At 39.9% G+C, this 23,752-nt stretch overlaps 1 pseudogene across 1 annotated transcript in view; it reads left to right on the top strand.

Moving 5' to 3' along the window:
- The window catches only part of LOC307111663 (neurofilament light polypeptide-like), a 60,680-nt pseudogene that overhangs the window by 21,670 nt on the left and 15,258 nt on the right, over positions 1-23,752 (top strand). The window lies entirely within an intron of this gene.

The following is a 23,752-nucleotide window of genomic DNA, read 5'->3' as shown; positions in this document are numbered from 1 at the left end:
CTTTTATTTTTATAGCAATAGGGAAGGGAAGAACTGCACCCTAAAAGTGAAGTTCTGTGTCTCAATTTTGTTTTCTGCCCTACCTTGTGCTTCTGTTTCCTAATTTAAATTGAATGCTAATGTTTCCTTTACCATTCATGACTATGGAAAGTATCAATGTAATAATGTTTGTGAACATGCTTTGGAAACTAAATGTTGTGAATTATTTTTTATATGTTTTTATTGATTTTTTTTTTAGAGAGAAAGGGAGAGGGATAGAGAAAAACATCAATGTGAGAGAGAAACATTGATCAGTTGCCTCCTGCACACACCCTGGGGGATCAAACCCAAAACCTGGGTATGTGCCTGACCAGGAATCAAACTGGCGACCTTTAGGTGCACGGGACCTACGCCCAACCAACTGAGCCACACTGGCCAGCGCATGTTGTGTATTATTTTAAAAGCCACAGATCATTTCCTTTTCCTCTGTTCTAATGATGACTGCAAATCAGTTGGCATGCATGGTCTTCCCTTCCCCAAGAGCTCTCTCCTTGCATACCTGCTTGTCTTGTGTGTGTTTTCATGGGGAAAGGAAGATACTGAAGCCAAAGTGTTATTACAGGGTTAGCAGAAGCAGTGTGCTATTGTTTATTCCCACATCTCAAATCTTCTCATTGAGCTTTTCCATTCTGCGACATGGCTGAAAATGTTTCCTGAACACTATTGTTTGCAGTTATAAGCCTTTACATTTTCCTGGCTTCCAGATCCACCGCGTCTTTGCGCCAATCTGGAACACACACTGGGGACTATTTCATTTGCGGCTCCTTCCTGTTCATGCTTTTGGATGGTTGCCTGTTCACAGCACATGCAGCTTATTTAGGCATTAACATTTCAGGAAACACACAGTGGCATTTTAAGTGAAGTAGAAATTAGAAAATTCTGCTGTTCTTAGTTACTCTTTTCTCCCAAATTCAAAAAGAAATCACTGTCAAATTACCCAAGTCACATTTATCCTTTTGAAACGCCCTGAGTTGTTGTCAGTATTCTGCCAAACTCTCTGCTTCTATCCCCTTAGATAGACATTAAGCCCCTCTGGAGCAACAGTGGGGAGAAAACTGAAGCATGTTAGATTCAGAGAAAACAATTCTCTGAGGCACAAAGAACTCCTTCCCCCAGCACTTGGCTCATACTTCTGCTTTATGGCTCTTGTAATTGTGTCTGTGTGAATCCATGTTGCACCGACACAATTTCTTGATTATAGTTATCAATCAATATAAGTTGGTTGGTCAGTTTATTGGTGAAGATCCCTTCAACAAAGAAAGGGTGATAGGAGTTTCCAAGGCTAGGAAGGGACCCAGCAAGAAAAGGCTGGATAGTATCCATGGTTTTCTCCACACAATGTATTGCATGGGAACCAAACTTACCTTTTGCTTTACACCAGGTGGGCAATAATGTACTATTGCTCATTAAAAATAAAGTGGTATATCAACTAAAAACACAACAACAACACTAACCTATTTGGGAATGGTTAACAAATAGAGTCTCATATATTCACTACCACATTGGTAAGGAACTCAGTCCCTGCCCGGAAGAGGAAACTGGGGTGCTCACTCTCTTGCCTGAAACAGTTCAAATGGAAATACAGTTGATCCTTGAACAACACGGGTTTGAACTGCAGGGCTCCACTTATGTACAGAATTTTAAAAAAAATAAATACAGTAAATTTTTTTTCCTTATGATTTTCTTAATAACATTGTCTTTTCCCTAGTTCACTTTATTGTAAGAATAGAGTACATCATACAGATGCCATACAAACTATGTGCTAATTGACTTTGTGTTATCAGCAAGGCTTCCAGTGAACAGAACAGAAGGCCATTAATTCAGTGGACCCTCCACATTCGCCAATGCCCAACTTCAGACTGAAATTTTGATCCACAGTTGGCTGAATCCATGGATTCCAACCCATTGATACAAAGTACCAACTTTAGTTAAAATTTTTGGGATACAAACGTTATACACGCATTTTTTGACTGCATAAGGGACCAGGGGATTAGATAACCCTAACCTCCACGTTGTTCTAGGGCCCATTGTATTTTCTGATTAAAATTAGTGATGGAAAGAACCCTGCCTTGGGGTGGTGAACACACAACACAATATACAGATGATGTATTATAGAATGAGACACCTACAACCTATATAATTTCATTGACCAATGTCACTTCAATAAATTCAATGCAAATAAAACACAATACAAATGATCATACAACTAAAACACTACTTAAAATAAACAAAATAAAAATAGAAGTTTTAATAACCTGGTGTATTGGTTTTCTTCAGAGAATCAGAACTAAAACATTGTGTGTGTGTGTGTATGTGTGTGTTTATATGTGTGTATGTGGGTGTGTGTGCGTGTGTGCACACCTGTGTGTATGTATGTGTGTGTATGTGTGTGTGCGCGCATGCGTGTGTGTGTGTGTGTGATTTATTTAAAGGATTGTCTCACTTGATTGTGGAGGCTTGGTAGGTGCAAAATTTGCAGCATGAGTCAGCAGCAGGACAATCAGTGAAGAGTTGCAGGCTGAGTGCAAAGGCCCACTGCTGGCAGAATTCCTGCTTACTCAGAGGTCAGTCTTTGTTCTATTAAGTTCTTCACTGACTACTGAGGTCCTCTCACATTATGGAGAGCAATCTGCTTTACTCAAAGTCCACCAATTTAAATGTTAATCTCCCTTTAAAAACAACAACAACTCCTTCACAGAGACATTCAGAATTCAAAACCTGGCACCATGGTCCAGCCAATTTTACACAAAAAATGAACCATCACAAGGTTAATCAGAATTTTAAAAATACTTCATTGATTTTTAGAGAGAAGAAGGGAGAGGGAGAGAAAGAGAAAGATCAATTGGCTGCCTCCTGCATACCCGCTATCAGAGATCAAGCCCACAACCCAAGTATGTGTCCTGACCTGGATTGAACCAGCAACCTTTCAGTGCATGGGAGAATGCCCAACCTACTGAGCAACACTAGCCAGGGTAAGGCTAATCAGAATTTAATTTTAAGAATTCTTGTTAGTTGAGGTTTTATTTTTTAATTGGCTACATCTCATTGAGACATTACAACAACCTTCTCTTTCCTTATTCCAACTCCACCTTTTTTTGGCTTATGTTACTTCCTCCCCCCCACAACACATATACACTCTGATCTGACCGTGCTAAGCTTGGTGTAGCCGGTATGAAAGAATGGGGGTGCAGTTTGCACTGAGTTCTTAGAAACTTACTTTCTGTAAAGATGTAATGATGTTACTATTCTCTAGACCCCTGGAGCTTTTGTACCTTTTCATTTTGAGTTGCAGCCACAAGGAAGTTAAGATGATGAATGTGAAATGGAAATTTTCTGGTTCAGATACAATTATATGCTTTTCAGTGGCTTATTTTTTTATTTTAGTAAATAAGCATTTAGCAGAGTCAGGTAGTAGAACTAATGATTACAATTTTGCCTCAAACAACAGAGGAGACAAATACTGTAATTATATGAAGTACAAATCAAATCACCTAATTACATAGAGAAGGAATATCTGCAATAATTGCTGAGGTATAGGCCAGTTAGGAGTGCACCGAAAAAGATCCCATAATTTTAAGAAATACATCCATGCCTGATTTATCAAGAGGCAAATATAATAAACAAATGCATTTTTACTTAAAAAAATACAAGCTTCATCTAGAGTATATAACTTCAAATGATTCCTCAGACTTTCCTAACTCTATTTCTTTTCTTAGATATATATTTTTTATTCATTTCAGAGAGGAAGGGGGAGAGAGAGAGAGAGATACAAACATCAATGATTAGAGAGAATCATTGATTGGCTGTCTCCTGCACGTCCCCTACTGGGGATGGAGTCCACAACCCGGGCATTTGCCCTTGACTGGAATCGAACACCTTCAGTCCCCAGGCCGATGCTCTATGCACTAAGCCAAATCAGCTAGGGCTCTCTATTTCTTTAGAGAATTGAAAACATATATGTAAATGATCCATTTTATAGGAAAATAATATTAATACTTAACTGTACAAATTTAATACTTCTTTGTTCATGTCCAAACTCCAGGAAGCCTCGGTGATTACTGCCAGCTCATGATAGCTGCAGGATGTGCAAGAGCTCAGCTCTCAGCCATTTGCTTCCTCCATGTCTTGGCACCATGGTTGACATATGGCTTGCCCTGTATGCTCCAGTGATTTCCCAGAAGGGCTTCATCTGCCTGCCCAAGACTCTAAGTCTCTCCGAAACAGAAATTGTGCTTTCCATCTTTACTGTCTCTTCCCATTCCTACACCATTTACTGAAAGCATTACTCATTCCGTGTGTGAGTGTGTGTGTGTCCATGTAAGTGTCACACTCTGCCTTTGCCAGGAAAGGTCAAATGGGTCCCATCGTAGTATTGTGGGAAGCACTTTGGAGGGGCCTTATGCAATGCACTAACCAGTCTGGAATTTTACATCTGATTATTTTCTCACAAAATCTCGATAAAAACTTGACAACTATGAAGATCCTTTAGTCAGATAAAGCTCTGTGTTAATAACTCAGATTACATTCCAAATTTCCTATACCATTTCATCTTTATCTCCTTAAAGTGTTGAAGAGAATTTCTATTGACAATTCTCACCTTGTCACATTCCCCACAGCTGAGAGTTCAGGGTTTCTATTATTGCCCTCATCCTACCTGCTCTGGCTCAGTGGGTATCCTTACTCCAACTTCAATAAGGAAATTGCCAAATCCAAGCAATTTTCCTTAATTTCATTATATCCCACCTTGGAGTCTTCTTGTGTCTTCACTCTTTATTACTTTGGCTGGATCCCATTGTCTCCAACTTTTCCCAGACTTTGCTCTTCAATGATCAATCATTAATGTATTCCTTTTCAACTATAAACTTGCTCAGTCACTCCCACCCTAAAATCCATCCTAGTGCACCAGGGAACATGTCCTTCTCTGTTTTCTGTAATGGCTGAAAGCCTTCCATTATGTTTTCTGTACTCTTTCAGCTCCCCACATTTTGGTGTTTGTCCCACCATTTTCCTAAAACTGCTCTTTCAACCATTTCTAGCGATTTTAAAATGAATCAAACAAATAACCCAATAAAGTAATTATTTTTCAGTCCCTAGCCTTCTTGAGTTTTCAGCAACATAGCAGGCTATTTGGAACATTCTTGATCAGCAATGTATTCTTCTCTTAGTTTCCCTAAACTATGAACTTCTGAAACTCTTCCTACTTCCACTAGCATCCCTATCTCTGTCTCTTTCACTAGTTCTTCACTCAGTTTTGTAGTCTAATGGAAAGAGCAATGGTTTGGCAGGACAACTGAACTTTAATCATTGTCTCTCAAAACTCATTTTTAAAATTGGAGATGGCTTACTCTGGGTGGTTCTCAGCTTTTATAGCTGTATAACGGGGTAGTCTGCGACACTGCATTTTAACTGTGCTTTACTAAGTCCTAAGAATCCCTTTCACATTTCTTGGCCACCATCATGATTCCAAACACAACAGTTACACTGCATTCTGGTATATGGATTGGGTACCCACAGTAGATTTCCACTTCTAGGGAAAGATCTGAGTCTGGAAATGCAAGCAGTTTGGACAAGTGAGTCTAGAGACTGTTAGCCTAAATGAGTTGATAGAACCATTTTCAAAGATCAAGTCTGATGAGGGAAAACATGCCCTGCTATGGGACAAAAGGGATGCTGGGCATACCATCTACTGGGATGGTATTCAATCTGGCAGCCCATATTCTCCACATGCAATGGTGGTGCAGGGCTGGGAGGTGGGGGTGGTATCTGTACCAGTAAAAGCACTTTGCTATTGATGACCTAGGATTCACCTCTAAGATCACCTTTGATTCTAAATGTAAAAATTCAGTATTGATTTTCTGGAGTTGATATGAGAAGTATGTGAGATGATACTTTGAAAGCAGTTAGCACAGTACTTGGCACACAGAGATCAATTAATACATTTATTTGTTTTCAGTACGTTCTCTGTGACATTAAGTGAGGGCATACCAATGTGCATTTTACCATGCCCCACACCCAGTATAGTGGCCTAGCCACATCCTAGTTAAATATATTAACAGTCCAATTTCTGTTGACTCATTTTGCAAACCCAAGACATGGAAAAGTGGTTCAATAAGCAGGAAGGAACATTGGGAGAGGCATTTACAATTATTCAGCTATGAGGACTTCTCCTATGTTTCAGTGAGGGAAAAGGGTAAAAAAGACATTGCCTAGTTCCATCAGAGCTCCTGCTTTCTAACTTTGGAAGCCTGTCCACAGCATTTCTATCCGGAAAGCAGCAAGGATCTCACTTCTACTCTGCAGGGACACTTCCTCCCTGCAGCGAAAGTCTTTGTTTTATATCACATCCTGCTGGCGGGAAAGATAATCCTTGTGATTTCTCCTATATTCATTTCCCCTGAAAATTGCTACCAGGACTCCCCAGTCCTGTGCAGTGAGTCATTATTTTTATCACATCGCAAATATCAGCAACACCTAGCTGATTCCACTTAAAATCAAAAGAATGGAAAAAAAGAAAGAAAGAAAGAAAGAAAAGAAAGAAAAAACACCAGAAACATAGCCCAAACCTCAAACCAAGCATTAAAAGTCCCTGAAATTCCTGCAGCAAGCTTGCTGTTCTTTTTATGTAGGGAAATGGACCCCAGTCTGCAATGCAGTAGTGGCTACGTTCCTGATTTGCTTAGGTTTGTTATAAATGAATGTCTACCCTTACTGTGCATTTAAGTGTGAATGACAGAGAGCGGGAGAGCAGCTGTGGCCATTAGCACCATTCTCAGGCACCGATTCTTCAAGAAGTTGGACACTAAGCTTAAAAGCAGTGCAAAAGATGCTAAGTACATTACTTCTCCCTCTGCTAAATTTTATGATGACAATTATAGAGTGGGGTGTGCCACAGTTTTAAAGTCTCTTACAGTTTATTAAGCACTTTCACGTGTATTATGTTGTCCAGTCCCTATGCCCATCATGTAAAAGAGATAAGGCTGGATTAACCCTTTGCACTCGCTTGCTTTTTTCTTGATTCCTTTATTCTAATGCTAACTATGTCGAGTCACACTTGACATCCAAGTGCAAAAGGTTAAGCTCTTTATCTTCAGATGAAAATGCATGATGACTCAGAAAAGCGAAATGTGTTGTCTACAGTCACTGAGCTAAAAACACACACATACACACACAAAACCAGAGCTGGAGCTCAAAGCCAAGGATCCTGTTACTGAATCTGGAGCTTTGCTCACCAAAGGTCTTGTGTTTTCCACAAGAGGCTCTGCAAACAGACAGGCTTCTGCCTGAGGGTGACGCCATGCTGAGACCATTGTAGGCATTTGCCTTTCTTCCTCCTTTCAACATCCAGGACTCTCTCCCCATCCAACAGGTCCCCTTTGTTCTCTATTTCCTGGAGGGGTAGATGAGTCCTTGTTTGGCTCTGCACTTCTATGATTGACAGTGGCTGTATGGACTGAAAATTGCATCACCCCAAATTCTTTTGTTGTATCACAACCCCCCCTACCCATGCCCCAGTGTGATGATATTTGGAGGTGGGGCCTTGGGGAGATAACCAGGTATAGATAAGGATATAGGAATAGGACCTACATGAGATTAGTGCTCTTATAAGAGATACCAGAGAATGCTGGTTCTCTCTCTCTCTCTCTCTCTCTCTCTCTCTCTCTCTCTCTCTCTCTCCCTCCTCTGCCACATGGGAACACATTAAGAAGGACTGGAAGAGATGTCTTACCAGAACCAAACCCATGCTAGCACCCCGATTCCAGACTCTCAAATTTCAGAATGTGAAAATTAAATTCCTGTTGTTTAAGCCACCCAGTCTTTGATGTTTTGTTTGGCAGCCCTTTCTGACTAATAGGGTAGATTAATGCATTTCCTTTCCTGGTGTGTCCTTTATAACAGAAGTAACTCATAGATGTACATGCTTTTAAATTTTTTTTTTTATTGATTAAGGTATTACATGTGTCCCTATCCCCCCATTGCCCCCACCCCACTCCTTACATGCCCTCACCCCCCCCCCCCCCCGCCTTGCATCCATTGGTTATGCTTATATGCATGTGTACAAGCCCTTCGGTTTATCTCTTACCTCCCTCCCCGCTTCCCAGCCTTCCCGCTATAATTTGACAGTCTGTTCGATGCTTCTCTGCCTCGGTATCTATCTTTTTGTTCATCAGGTTATAAAGTTCTTTATTATCCATAAATGAGTGAGATCATGTGGTATTTCTCTTTCACTGACTGGTTTATTTCGCTTAGCATAATGCTCTCCAGTTCTATTCATGCTGCTGCAAATGGTAGGAATTCCTTCTTTTTTAAAGCAGCGTAGTATTCCATTGTGTAGATGTACCACAGTTTTCATCTAGAGCCATGAGCACTGGAGGCACCATGGTAGAGCGCACAATCTACTGAGGGTTCAGACTGGTCTGATCATAGGGGGATCTTTCCTTGGCTCATTCAGTAAGTTAATACTCTAAGGTGCACGTGCTCTCAGCTGCTGCTTTTCTCCTGCACAACGCCCCCCCCCACCTCCACCTTCCCCATCACAACAGCTCCCAAAGAATTAAAGACCGGTCCACAGGTGACTGGAAGCTGGCTAAGGAGTATTAGTCCTGGTTCATCCATATGGGTATCTGTGAATGCGGGGTCATTTTCTCCCTGGACTTCAGTTTTACACTGGTAAAATATGAGATTAAACGAAATCATTTGCTAAACCTGGCTCTCTTTTGAAAATAAACTCCTGTCTTCAAATGTAATATAATCTAGGTTGTCAATACCTAAACCATAAATATAGTGCTCTCTTTCTCTTTTTTTAAGAGTGACTTGCTATGAGGGCAGGAGCTGGCTATAAAGGAGAAAGCAGGAGATATGGGACTGAGAGAGATTTTTATCTATTTTGTGTGTGCATCTATTTAGCAAACATTTATTAAGCTTTTTAAAGTAAGTACGGTCTAGGATGCAAAGATATTATAAGACCCTATTTACACTTTGTGTTTGTAGGAGATAAGGCATCTATGGATCAATAACTAAAACACGAGGTGGAAATGACAAGGGGTCTTTGTAAGCTTCAGCTAAATTGCTGAGACAGTCCCTCAGTGAGCCATGAGAGAGACAGCAAAAGAGACAGACAGAGCGGGGAGGCAACCAAGGCAGCAGTTGGTCCAATTACTAAATTATTAGAAGGCATACAATTTCCCTGTTGAGTGTCATTTCTGAGTAATGACTTACATATTTAAAAGGGTGAATGGAAGGGGCAATGTGTGTTCAGTGCCACTGAGACTGCCTTTATGTCAGAAGATTATCCCACCCTCTCTGCAATGTCTCTTGCTCTTGCTCAGAAGATCCTCAATGGGACTTGGTCCCCACATTATCCAGATTGGCCATCTCTATTGATCAAATTTATCAAGTAGTAGCTAACCTCTCACCTAGAGACCTCCTTCATTTCAGTATGCCCTGAGAAAAGGCTTCCTTCATGGATCCAGACTTCTAAGTGGAATTTACAGCAAAAGAGTCTGATAGTATTTTAATTAACTCAGCTAAGCCTCCCTATTACATCCAGGAGCAGGAGTTTACAGGTTCATTTCATTTCCTTAATTACAATGATAAGGCCCGATAAAAATTCTGATACAGTACCAGGTTAGTAGTCAACATGCTGCTTTCCGTGGGGATGTGCTCACAGAACTTCAGATTTGCTAAAGGCACCTGTAGGGGAGGGCTTCTTGCTTACACAGAGCTGCTTGCTATTTCCAGACCTGGGTGAACTTTTGATTCGTGAGGCTGGAATTATTTCAGCTCCAGAGAGATTCTAGAACTCTGCTGTGGTCACAAGGCATTCTTATTCAGGAAATGTTCATGAAAACACTCATGAGCAAAAATTAGTTCTAGACTGTATTAAAGAATAAAAAGCATTTATTGAGCAAAAAGGAGTTGCAGCCCGGAAACACATATTTAGGCAGCAACCTAAATTGTGTTCCACTGAAGCAAAGGGGAGGCTGCCTTATATGTAGAAAGGTCTATCCTACCTAATAAAATAGTAATATGCAAATTGACCACACCTTTGCTACGCCCAAGCCACGCCCACCAGTCAAAGCCACGCCCACCAGCCAATCAGTGCAAGTATGCAAATTACCCAACAAAGATGGCGGTTAATTTGCATACACTGAGGGAGGAAGGGGTGAAGACTGAAGACAACTTAGAAGGAAGAGGGAGGAAAGGCAGAAAGCAAGGTGGCTGCCAGAGGGAAAGCCTGGGCAAGGCGGGGCGGGGTGGAGTGGGGTGGAGCGTGGCGGGTGGCAGTGGCCCGCGGGTGCAGGCGCGATGGCCGCGGCGACGGCAGCACACACGGCTGCAGTGGCTGCTTGCAGGATTCTTCCTGCAAATGGGCTACTAGTTTCATATAAATGAGGAATCCAAATTGTGCAGTTATGATTGGTAGGAGACAATCTATGAGGTTCTGATTGGACAGGACAGGTCTCAGTCCATTGGTAGAAAGATGAAACCAGGATTTCCCTGCAGTTGTTGACTCAGATGGTGTAAACAGCCGGGTACAGTGCAGGGAGCCGAGTTCAGTCTGAGCATCTTCTCAGTGTCCAGCATACATTTGGAGCCCCCATCAGCAAATGGATGCTAGACTCTTATTATTCATACAATTTGGGCCCTAGATTGAGCATGGGGAGTCCATCTCAATAGATAATTCCACCTCAGGGGGTTTACATCAAATGAATCTTTCTTCTTGGAACCCAAACACCTGATTAAAGGGAGAAAAATGCAACCATTTAACTAGTTCCCTTGCTTATTAAATTACCTCTCCTGTACTTGAGAGAGTGGAGTAGTGTAGAAAGGTTTCTCAACCTCAGCACTATTGACACATTGGATCAGATAATTCTTTGCTTTGGGAGTCTGTCCTGAACATTATAGGATGCTTAGCTGCAACCTTGTTCTCTACCTGCTAGTTGATAGTAGCATCCTTCTCCTACATGTGGCAATGCAAAAATGTCTCCAGACATTGCCAATCATCACCTGAGGCATAAAATTTCCCCTAACAAAGAACCATGGGTTATAGGGTTAAATGTGTAACTCCGGGATCAGATTAGTTTACATGCAGGTCCCTTCCTGTAGGGGCTCTAACCTTGGGTGCTTAAACCCTGGATGTTCACATATGTAGAAAGGGATCAGTGCACCCTCTGCATGGTATTGTGGTGTGTGTCACATAAGTTGACATATAAAAAGTTCTTAGAATTGTGCCTGGTACATAGTAAACACTTAATACATATCTACCATTTATTCATATTTTAGTATCTTCCAGATGATCTACATTTTACATATATATTTATACAGAAACAAGAATAATTAACCATAAAAAGCAGAGACAGACAGTTGCCATACCAAAGTTTACAACTGCTTAATGCCCTAGTTTGGTAAAAGACATGTTCTAGTTTGAAACCATAGACATAGGTACACATTCTATTTGGCAATAGATAACCTTCTCTTTGTCCCTCAGCATTCTCCTTGAAAGAAAGGTATCACCTGCCCCATAGGACTATATTATATTGTTCAAAATCATCTGGTACAAGACTGAAAAATAAAACCAGACTCCCCCTAACCCTGCCTGCTTTCCCACCTTCCATCCTTTTTTCTTCCTTTTCTCCCCTTCCTTTTCCTTCCCATGTTTGAATATCAAAAACTTTATTTTTTTGGTTCTTATTCTCAAATAACAGTGATTCTTAAACAGCTGAGAGCTTGTTAAGACACAAGTATGGAATTACTGATTCAGTAGGTCTGGGGGTGGAACCCAAGAATTTGAACTTCTAATAAATTCCCAAGTGATCCTGAGGGTGATGCCTTTGCTTTCCGACAACTCTGGGAACTAATGTCATACTATTTATTGCTAAGCTCTAGAACAGTGATTCTTGATCTTAAACAGGCATTAAAATCTTCTACAGGGCTTTTACAGGCACCCCTGGGCTCCATCCCAGAGTTTCTGATTTAATACATTGAGAACCACTGCTCTAGAAAGGTGGCAGCCTGGAGAGTTTTAAAATAAGGCCAAGTCCCAGCCCAGACCAGTTAAATCAGAACCTCTGTGGCTCATAAGGCTCAATGTGGGTTCACCATGTAACCAAAGTTGAGATGTGATTCAAAAGCAGGAAGAGAAATTTACAAACTCTGGGACTACAAGAAGGGAATTTGAGGATTTTGTATTTAATATGTTCAATTCTAAACTAAAAAAGCAATTCAGAGTTTTTGGTATTAATATGATGAGCTTATATCTAGTCCTGTCTACCTTGGACTAGCGATGCATTATAAAGACTCACAGGCTCTGGGGGCTAGGAGGGATGTTGAAAAATAGTGTTCAGGTCGAAAACATGGAAATTTTGTGGCCATCTGAAGCTAAAGTCAGAAATATATTTTTAAAAATATATTTTTATTTAATTCAGAGAGAAAGGAAGAGGGAGAGAGAGATAGAAACATCAATGATGAGAGGGAATCATTGGTAGTCTGCCTCCTGCATGCCCCTCACTGGGGATCGAGCCCACAACCCAGGCATGTGCCCTTGACTGGAATTGAACCTGAGACTCTTCAGTCCACAGTCTGATGCTCTATCTACTGAACCAAACCAGCCAGGCAGAAGTAGATTTTTAAGAGATCAGACAAATGCATGATTATTCAGAACATTTTAAAAGACAAATATTTTCAGAGGCATCTTTGACTATGACAGTTAGACAGCCTGGATTATTTTATATTCTTTTTCCTGATTCCTGTTGAGAGACATAGAGGAATTTGACTCTAAATGACACTCCTTACTGTTTAATGATTGAGCCCATTGTCCTCAAATAGAAGTCACTCCTTTCATTTTTCTAAAAGATTTTTGAAAATGCCTTGGTCTTCTTTCTTTCAGCATTACTTGGACTAGTAATCAAATATAGAAGTCAGAGGTATGCTCAGTGTTTCTGGATTATACAGCAATGGATTCTAGGAACTTCGGTGAGAGGACCAAGGAAACAAGGTACTATTGAGATGGAGGAAGAACAGCCTGAGGCCAGGCCTAGGTATATGATCCGAGCATGTCACCTGAGCTTTGAGGTCAGGGATGACCCTTAAGGAGACTATCTGGTAAAGACAGAAAAATGGTGGTTTGGATCTGTCTGGCTCTCAGAGACCTAGCAGAGGGTGGCAGTGGTCAGCTGGTGCTCTGTTGTTGGCAACCACACCGAGGAACTTATCTGTGCCTGTTCCCAGGCACAAGACAACATTACTTCTTTGAGAATGATAGAAAGTTTCTTTCCCTCAACTGTAATTACAGCACTTTAATTAAAAACCTGCCCTGTCAGTTTTCATATACTGCCATCTCTTAAGGAATGTGGGAAAAACCCCTTGAAAACATAAAGCTATCTAAGTTTCATCTTTCAATGTCACATTCAGAGCTCCTCCCCACACCCCATCAGGTCCTAGACTTGACCCCATAATATTTAATGTCTCCCTTATGCCATTTTGGGTTCCCTGGAATTGGGTACACCTGTAATTCTCCACAACTTCCTTCCCCCTCAGTCCTTGGGCATTATTCCAGCGAATACCTCCATTTGACCATCATTGACCTCACCAGATTTCTCGGGTTTCCTTAGCAGGTTCTTCTTTTATTTGGTTGTCTGTTGGCAGACCTAGTCCTGCATTCTCTTCTCCCTGCTCCTGGAACCACTCTGGTAAGTCTACGTGCCTGGTACCTAAGGTGAGTAGCTTGATTTTTATGTATCAAATTCAACTACATTTATTGCTAAAGCTATATAGGCTTTTAACTTATTACAGCAGGAGAGTGGTGAGGAATCAAAGAATAACCCTACCAATGAGAATTTTTCTCATGTTCTAAAGGCAGTGCTTCCCTCACCCCTACCCCCTGAATTGCATCTAACTAAAGATAATGATGCTTAGCAGTGGTATATTTTGAAAGTAAGATATGATTCCTATTTGCAAGTAGTTGAGCGAAGTCAACCTAGCTTCCTATCCCTGCTTCCCACAAGAAAAAGGCCAAAGAGAGAAGAATACACAAAGCAAACATTCCTAGATCATGCTCTTAACAAGTATAAAGTGACTTCATCTTGCCTTAATATATAGTGAAGATTTTTATGAACATCTTCCCAAAAGGCCACTTTTGAATTCCATGATTATTGAAGTAAAAATGAAGTCGACATTATGAAAAAGTCAAATAATAATAGAAACATGTTATAATAAGTTAAAGGGGTTTGATTATGCAGTGGTTTTCCAATAGGATTTCTCAGAGCCCTGGTGTTACCGAGTTGCTTCAGGTGGGGAGATGTGATGAAAGGTGTGTGGTAGGGGGACAGCATTCTATCAATTTATACTCCCACCATGCCAACAGAGCTACTCTGCTTTCTTTGTCTTTGTATGTGAGATATTAAATAGACTGACATGCTTTATATGACCTTATGTGCAGATTTATAGAATAATATATCATTAGATTAGTTTTAATCATTTCTATGAAAAGTTTTGCATTGGCTACTGGCCTGAGCAGTAAGGACTAGCATTTCTCAGTGGCTGATAAACTAGTTAAGGTAGATTTAACCTGACAGAAATGCCAACTCCAAAAGAGATGACTGTGGGACAGTGAAGGATGAAAGGGACCCTCAGCCCGCTAAAGGAGTAAGCCATATAACTCCCTGTGACTGGGTGGGTCTTTAGGCTGTTTAGGCTCCAGAAAATTACAATCTCCAGTTGGAGTTTGAAATGTTTTGTTTCCTTATACTTCATCCTAATATTTTCCTCAGGAGCTCAAATTTCAATAACCTTTTTTATTTTTTAATTGATTTCAATTATGAGAGAAAATCATTCATCAGCTGCCTCCTGCATGTCCCCTGCTGGGGATCCAGCCCACAACCCAGACATGTGCCCTGATAGGGAACTGAACCTGAACTGTGACCTCCTGGTTAATGGGTCCATGCTCAACCACTGAGCCACACTGACCGGGCTCAATAATCTTTTTTTTAAATATTTTTTTTTTAATTTTTTTTTTTTTAGAGAGAAAGGAGGGAGAATGATAAATATAAACATTGATGAGGGAGTAACAGTGATTGGTTGCTTCCTGCACACCCACCAGGGATCGAGTCTGCAACCTAGGCATGTGCCCTGACAGGGAATCAAATCAGTGAACTCTTAGTTCATGGTAAATGCTAAGCCCTCGAGCCACACCACCTGGGCTCAATTACCCTTTAATTAATTTACAATTAAGCATATTTAATTCAAGGTTCATGTTTTTATAGGTACAAAAAAAGCCTATGCCTCAGAAAGGCTAAATGACTTGCCTACAGTCACACAACTAAGATGAGATGCTGTCCTAATTTATTATCCAGCGATTTTTCCTCTACAACAGTAATTAAAACCATCTTTAGAAGTTGATGGGTTCATATTTTTAATGTACAAGAAACAAAATAGTAGAACTGCTTTAGCTGAAGCCATGTTCAAGATGGACTCTCAATCCTGCCTCATTCCATTGCTCAGGACTAAGAGTAGAGAACTAGAAAGTTGGAATTTGGGAGATGCTGGAAGCTATTTCCAGTGTGTCAGCAGGGCTGAATCATCTGGAATGGCTGAGGGCATTTCCCTAAACCTGAAAAGGATGCATAAATGATTGCTTGCTGCCAGACAGCTGAGGGCATTTTAATCTACATGTTATTGCCTCCTACTGGCCAAACACCTGAACAGCCATAGGCAATTCCCCCAATCTGACAATGGATTCTTATACTAAACCTTGGCCTTTGATATGTATATCTACCTTGCTTTAGGACAATTTGTGTTAATAAAAAGCAAGGGGTCCAGAGAGACAGGAGAACTTGCTTCCTACAACCAAGCTCCTCTGGCCCCCCCAAAATGCCTTCCAAAATTATGTTTTGTCTCTGGAGTCTTTAATCATTTACTGCAGCCCATTTTTCTAGATTCCTGAACCTTTCAAGATGCTGGATTAAGACACCCCCCCCCCCACAGGGAGACATGGGACAAATCATGAGAAGGATAGAATTTAAGGAACCAACTTTGAAGCCCACAGTGGGCAAGTAGCTGGCAGAGGTAAGCTGCCTGAGAAGGGTGGTAAAGATTTAACAGCTCTGAACAAATAATTATTGAATACTTACTGCTGTCATGGAGTAACTTATAGATCCTGATGTAGATGTAGTCTCAAAGCTGAATAAGTAGAAGTAAGAGCAAAAACAATAATAAGGCATTCAAGGGAAGGATGTAGTTTTAACTTGAGATATAGAATGTTGAGGGTCGGATGGAGGTTCTGCTAAGGAGCACATGAGATACCAAAGTGCTCCAGGATTTCAAATATATGATTTTTTAAAATTACCTGGCAAAATTTTTTAAAATTACCTTGTCAGTCTTTACTCAATACTCTGACATAGCTCAGACAGTTCTCAACCAGTGGTGTTTCCCTCCTTTCAAAGGCACAAGTAAATAATACTCTCAGAAAGGTCCTATGGGCTTCACTTTACCATTCCCAATCTTCTTCATTTTCCTTAGCTCTGGGCTATATTCAGACGGAATCACCATTTTACATGAAATGCCAAAAACTGGCTATGAAATATCTGCCCTGTTGTTTTGCTAACAGGAATCCTCTATTATTCTGAAACACAGTGCACATGTGCATTGTTAATGTGGGATAAGTTGGAATGTCGATGGTGAATGTTTTCCTGAACAGTGCAACCTGGAAGCTCTACCCGATGAAGCAGAGCCAGGGCACATTTTATTGTTCTGCTGGAGCCCTGCAATGCATCTGCTCCTGGAGCATCTGAGCAACACCCTTTGCTCCCTCGATACTTCATCTGAGACTAGTTTATCTCCCCGATAATGCCTTGCCTTGAGACAATTAGGTTTGATATGTATCCTCATTATGATTTTACGAAGCAGTAAATGCCACCCCCCAAGGAGGCAGCATCCACTGAAGGGTGAGACCTAGAACCAAATTGGTTTTTGAAAATCAAAGGAAATATGTCATTGGTAAATTCCATCACACCTGAAGCCCTGAGACATGTAGCTTTATGGAACTGCAGGAGAAGGAGTGGAGGCACACCAAAGGGCATTGTCTTAATTTTTAAGTGTGTTCGGTAGAAAGGCTTTTCCTCTGCCAGGGCCTTTGCTAGGGAACAGCTAGGATTCTCGGATGTGAATGAAAGTCTTGCCAAAAGAGATGAAGTGGAAATGAGGGCAGAGAGGGACTCTAGGGCTGGACTTGTTTAAGCTTTAGGATGACTCACAGCATCAAGAAGCCTAAAGTAGGAGGCAGACTGAAGAAACACACACACACACACACACACACAAACACACACACACACACACACACACACACACACACACACACACACACCACTAAACTTTTGGGCAAAGATAAACTTCTTGAGGTGGCTGTGTTATGGAATTTTGGCTGAGCAAGGCTGTGTATAATCACTGTTGTTATTACAGTTGATAATTAGTGCCATCTTTAACCTACTGATAAGCGTAATTAATGTAGTCTCTACCTACCTGGGAATGAAGCTGAGCAGTTTCTTAGGATGTCGGAATACTGGAGGTTTTGCTAAGAAAAGAGAGGTTTGCTTTATTCTGTCTAGTGGCAATACTATCAACCCAAATTAACTCATTATGACGTTACCAGTTATATCATGGAGGCCCATTGTTGTGCACTGGATGATTCTCTTTAATATTTAAGAATTTGAGATTTGGATTCATAATGCCTGGGTTCAAATCCTGGATTTTCTACTTCCTAACAGTGTGACTTTGGGCAGATTACTTAACTCTCTACATAGTCCCTCCATATATGAGCTAAAAATGACAATAGTACCTGAGCTACAACATTATAAGATAAAGCACTTAGCATAGTAACTGACACATAGTAAATGGTTTATAAATGTTATTACTGTTATGAATAATTAACTCTTAGATAAATTGCATTTAAAACCAGTTTAATAGCGAAATATAGAAGCACCTTGGTTATATAAATATTAAAGCAGGCAATTTCTAAAGTACAAAAGTTGGCAACCATGCTTGTGTATTAAGCACAGTCTACAAGGCAGTAATTAATCAGCTGTAGGACTATGTAAATTTCATAAGCAACAAGACTATAGGTTCTTGTCCCCACCTACATAGCTTCCCCCCACAAACCATCTTCTTTTTAATTTAGGAAACTCTAATCCCTTGAAGACAAGAACAACACAGTACATTTCTAATGCAAAGAACTTGGAAATTTAAAAATGTGTGTGTGATTTAAAAATGCTTGGAAAGCATTGACTGTGAGTTGCCATGATTTTACACTACGGACTTTAATCACATGAGTGATGTTTTAAAATCAGCAGGATTTATATTCTCTCTAGATAGCTGTAGAAGAGGAAGACCTTTGCTTTGGAAAAGAACTCACATAAGTCTATTAATTCAAGATGATTGACACTAATACTGGGTCAAAGGTGCAGGTGGTACCCATCAAGATTTGTTATCCTCAGGATTCTCCTTTGGGCCTCTTACTTTGCTTGAAAGGGACTCTGTATAGTTTATTATTTCCTGATGACAGCTCTTATCAGCTAAGACAGTGGTCGGCAAACTGCAGCTCTGTTGACTAATGAGTTTGCCGACCACTGACCTAGACTCTCAATTCCAATAATTACAGGCTGTTGTTGTTCCTTGTGATTAAGCCCCTATCCCAGTGGTCAGCAAACTCATTAGTCAACAGAGTGGCAAACCGCGGTTTGCCGACCACTGAGCTAAGAATTAGAAGCATGTTAGTTATTCTTTGTAGTTTTAAAGTCCCAGATGCAGCACAGTGAGCATCATGATGGCTCCAAGTGGCTTCTGAATAAATATGTGATCAGAGAGGATTGCATACATTTTCTAATTCATGATGTGGAACCCTATGAATACAGGCCACACTTAGAACTTTGTCAGCTCTTTCCTAATTTCTACTTTTCCATAGGTTTATTTACTGATGCAAATAATGTGCTCAGAAAGATTTCCCCCATTTTCTGAATTAAAAACAGAGCAAGATATATATAATTTACTGCCTTCTACCATTTAGTAGAGAAGATGTGACTGAATCTTTTATTGATAACTCTGCTTTTTGGTAGGCTAGCGATGTAGACTGGGCAGGGCACTACATATTGGGAGTTGCATTACTTTCACTATCTCTGACTTGGTGGCTCATTAAATGCTTCTTGTCCTCTCTTGGATTCTGTGTCTCGCTCATGGTGTCCTCCAGAGACTGGGAATTCTACCCTAAATACCATTTGATTAAAGCCCTGATTAGGAGCTAAGAACATGGTTTGTGGGGAGAAGCTATGTAGGTGGGAACAAGGACCAACATTCTTGTTGCTTATAAGATGCAGATAGTTCTACAGCTGGTTCCTAGTGATAACACATAGTGTTGGGTGACCTTTGGTAAGATTCTTGTTACATTTTTTCTTTATTAATAAAAGAGGGTAACAACCCTTACTGCTGGAGTTTGCAGAGTGTATTTGCAATAACATAATAACAGTAATAGTTATAGCATCATTGCTGTAGAGTTGTAGTGCTAGCTGATGTTTATTGGACCCTTATTCTACACAAGGTGAAGCACTTCACATGAACATCTTCATTTACTCCTTACAGCCGCCATGAGAAGTTTCTGTAATTATCCTCATTTGCAGATTAATAAACTGCATCTTGGACAAGTCAAATAAGCGGCCCAGTTCACACAGGTGTTAAATAATGCAACTGGAACTTAAGTCCAGTCTGCCTGACTCCAAAGCAAATGCACTTACCCGTTAGACCATATTACATTGTTTACTCACTGAAGAATCTATAAGGAAATAAATTAAGACTAAGGTTAAGAACAAGGAAGTTTGAGCTTAAAAAAGAAACAGAGAGAAGTAAAACCTGACCTGGAAGGACATTTGCAATATGCAGAGACCATGCAGGGTGAGCCGATTCTTTCATTGCAGCACTTCTAATGGGAGAGGGAGAAAACTCATGTGTCCCTATAGACTCAGGAAGCATAGCCCCAGTGATCCTTAAACATAGCCCCAGTGATCCTTAGCAAGAACAGAATTACTCTGGGACACAAAGTATTTTTAAAAAGTGCAGATTAGGCATTTTCCTCTGTAACATATCCTGGTTAGTACAGCTGTCTGAGCAGAATTACTCCCTGGTATGAAGGTAAACGTCAAAGAGCACCCAGAGTCTTAGTTAAGGTGAACAGTTATGCACTATAAAGTGATTACTGTGGCCAGAATGGAGGATGACAAAAGTCCCTTTTGGGGATGCACACCTGAGTAAAGAGGGTGCCAAAGAGTCCTGAAAATAATTCCAGTGAATTAGGAGTGATTATTTTCATGGAAACCAAGGCAGCATTTCAGATACTTCATAGGATTTTTGGAGGATAGGAGGAGATAATGTATACGAAGTGATTATTCCAGCATTTTCTTTCCCCCAGCAGTTTTCCCGTCAGCATCAGCTGCCTGCCTCAGCATCTTCCCCTTACAGGGCAGGAAGATTCACTTTGAAGGAAATTAGATCAACTTTAGAAACTGTAACTTTGGGGTAAGAACAAATGTGTTAATTTGGGATGAAACCAATAAATTTGTACTGCAATTCAGATTTCTGCAGTCAAGACCACAAAAAACTAAATTTATTTTTGGGCTATTTTCCAAACACAAAGGAACAAAAAATTGAGGAGAACTTTGTGATGGTTCACTAAATAAATCAACATCTAGTCTATCAGGCTCAAAACAGTTTTGGGTAATTTATCAAAACCAAAATGAACTCAGCACCCTCATAGAGTTAGTTAATAATGGTTCTAATGGAAAGTTAAGCTTTTCTGAGATGTTTAAATCACCTCCAATCATTTGGGTTGGTCACAGCTGAGAAAACCTTGCACAAATACCCTTGAGTTTTTAGAAAACGGGCATATATGTTTACTAGGTTCTGACTCATTTAAACCAGCTCTGACTTACCCAAAGTTGTTCTTATTAGTTTAAATTAATCTTGCCTCACCTAGTTCTGTTTAAACTTATCAAAACCATTTGAATCATGTGAACCCTGTAAAGAAGTCTTGAAACTTCAGAATAAACTTAAAACTTTTTGATTAGTTGTGCTTTCTTTTTGAATCCTACTGCTTCCGAATAAAGTCAGTGATAACCCTGTCTCACCTTGTTCAAACTGGATCAGACCCATTTAATGAAATTGGAAGGGTTTATGCCAGAGTTCAGGAGAAAGGCAGCCTAATGATCTGTTGAAATAAGTGCTACTATTAGGTCCCCAGGTACAATAAAAACATGGGAATATAACCAACTGGATTTTCAGGAATAGAAGAGGGAGGTAAACAAGATAGATTCATATGGCTGTAGGAAAGAACAGAAAATAAAACAAAGGCAAATCGTCCAAAAGGAAATAGTTGAGATATTCAAAGGTGGTATGGCAGGCCCTCCTCACAGGAAACAGATACATCAGAGACAGGAAGTGAGAAAAGGAAATACATCAGTATAATATTCAAGATGAAGGATATAGAAGAAGTCAATAAAAATGCAGCCATCATATTACTAGTATATTATATTATAAATCCCTTAAGAATGTTTTCAGGATTGAGAAGTGTACTTAGAGTAGCTAGAAACTAGAGTAGGGAAAGAGAAGGTAAAAGAGGAAGATTATTGCAAACATCCAGGATCTAAATTAATTCAGAAATGTGGTTAAATTACAAATGAAACCAATATTTATAACACAAAAGCCATTTAAACATCAGAGGCTAGAGATGTATCCTAAAGGGCTATCAGACATAAACATACAAGGAGCGCACAGTATATGCTTGGCACTATTGTAGCAAACTATAACTCATATATTGTAGAAAGAAATGGGCATGAATTAATGCCAAATATATGCCAGGCACTATTCCAGGAGAATATTGTCCTCACATAAAGGAAAGAAAGGAATATGTAATTAGTTACTAGTTTTTGCCAGGCACTGTTATAATTCATCAATACTTACTGAAAGGGAAAAGGAAAAACAATGCATCATTGCCTACTGATTACAAGGCCCTGTTTTTGTACAAACTGACAGATAGAATAAAGAAAACAAGGGTACATTTAACACCTACTATATGCAAGGCAGTGTCCTAGTAAAACATAACTTGCAAAGAAAGAAGCTAGCATGCATTAGATGCCTACTGTATGTCACATCATATTCTAGTGAAACATAACATACGTAAGGGAAGGAAAAAAGATTGTATTAAGCATCTTGTATGTGCCAGGCAATGTTACCCATAGGTGCAAGAAATAGGCATACTTTGATAATCTAAGGAATACAAGGAACCATTCTAATACAACATTACTCTAAGATAGCATGTGGAATTGTTTTTATCACATAGAACATGGAAGGCATTGCTTTAGTAATGTGTGCGGCATTAATAAAATGTCTTAAGTGATACTGTGTTAAGTACTCTGTGTGTGTTTGTGATCTGTGTTTAATAATATGTGAATGAGGCACTGTGTTTTGGGAAGTGTGTTTGAGGTATTTAATAATTTGTGTTTGAGACACTGCTTAGTGGTGTGCTGTGTGTAATAATGTTTTCACGATGCTTTTATGAGGCACAATGTTAAGTGATATATGTACTAGTCATTGTGTTAGTTGTATGTTTTGTGTGTGTAATAATAATGTTCGCGAACCCAGTGTGATATATTGTGTTTACTTATGTGTGTATGAGGAACAATGCTAGTGTTGTTTGTTGTTGATGATAAATGCATTTAGTGATGGGTGAAAGAGGTTCAGAATTTGTTCCTGTGTGTGTAAAACATGCGCCTGACACTAATAAACACAGTGTATCAACATACCTCACTAAACAAATTAGGAAATGTTCCATGCATTGACAAACACAGTGTTTCACACATTCATGACTGTACACAGTAACACATGAACTTGGAACTAAAAATTACAGTGCATCACACATATAATGTGAAACAAAGAGGTTAATGCATCAAGTATTGCTAAGTATACTGTTTCCCACACATGTCACTATATACAGTAACACATACACATGCCACTATTACTCACAGTGTTCAACATATTTCAACATGTATAACTAACTAAAGTACTGCGTATACCACACAGTGCCAACCACGGTGTGAGCAGCCATTCAGCACATGTCAGTAACAAAGGAGCATGCACAGCACATGTGGCTAAACAGAGTTGTTCACACAAATATCACCATGTGCAGTAACACATACATATAAAACGAATAAACAGGATTTCTATATCCGTCACTACACAAAGAGGCATAAGTACCATGCACTGCTATTCAGTGCTTCACACATGTATTTCTGGAGAAGCAACTCATACACCTAACACTGTTCAACAGTGTTTCACAGATACATGACTGTACACAGTAACACTTGAACTTAGAACTAAAAATTACAGTGTGTCACATATACAATGTGAAACAAAGAAGTTAATACATATCCCTGACAGTAGTACATTTACCACCTACTACTAAGCAATGTGTTCCACACATATATCTTTATACACAGTGACACAGACCTGGAATTATTAGCACAATATGGCAAGATAAACCATAGAGTACATATAGTATACACTGCCAGACCTTTTACCTGGAAACTTAGTGTCTTACACATGTATCACTAAACATAGTTGAGTTTGGGGATTATCTTCTGAGCTTGAAAAGGTTTAGCAAATATCTCTGTGTAAAATTCTA

The sequence above is a fragment of the Cnephaeus nilssonii genome (assembly GCF_951640355.1).
Source record: "Cnephaeus nilssonii genome assembly, chromosome: 15".
Taxonomy (NCBI): Eukaryota; Metazoa; Chordata; class Mammalia; order Chiroptera; family Vespertilionidae; genus Cnephaeus; species Cnephaeus nilssonii.
Note: the sequence above shows the minus strand (reverse complement) of the source record. Positions and strands in the feature narration are given on the sequence as shown.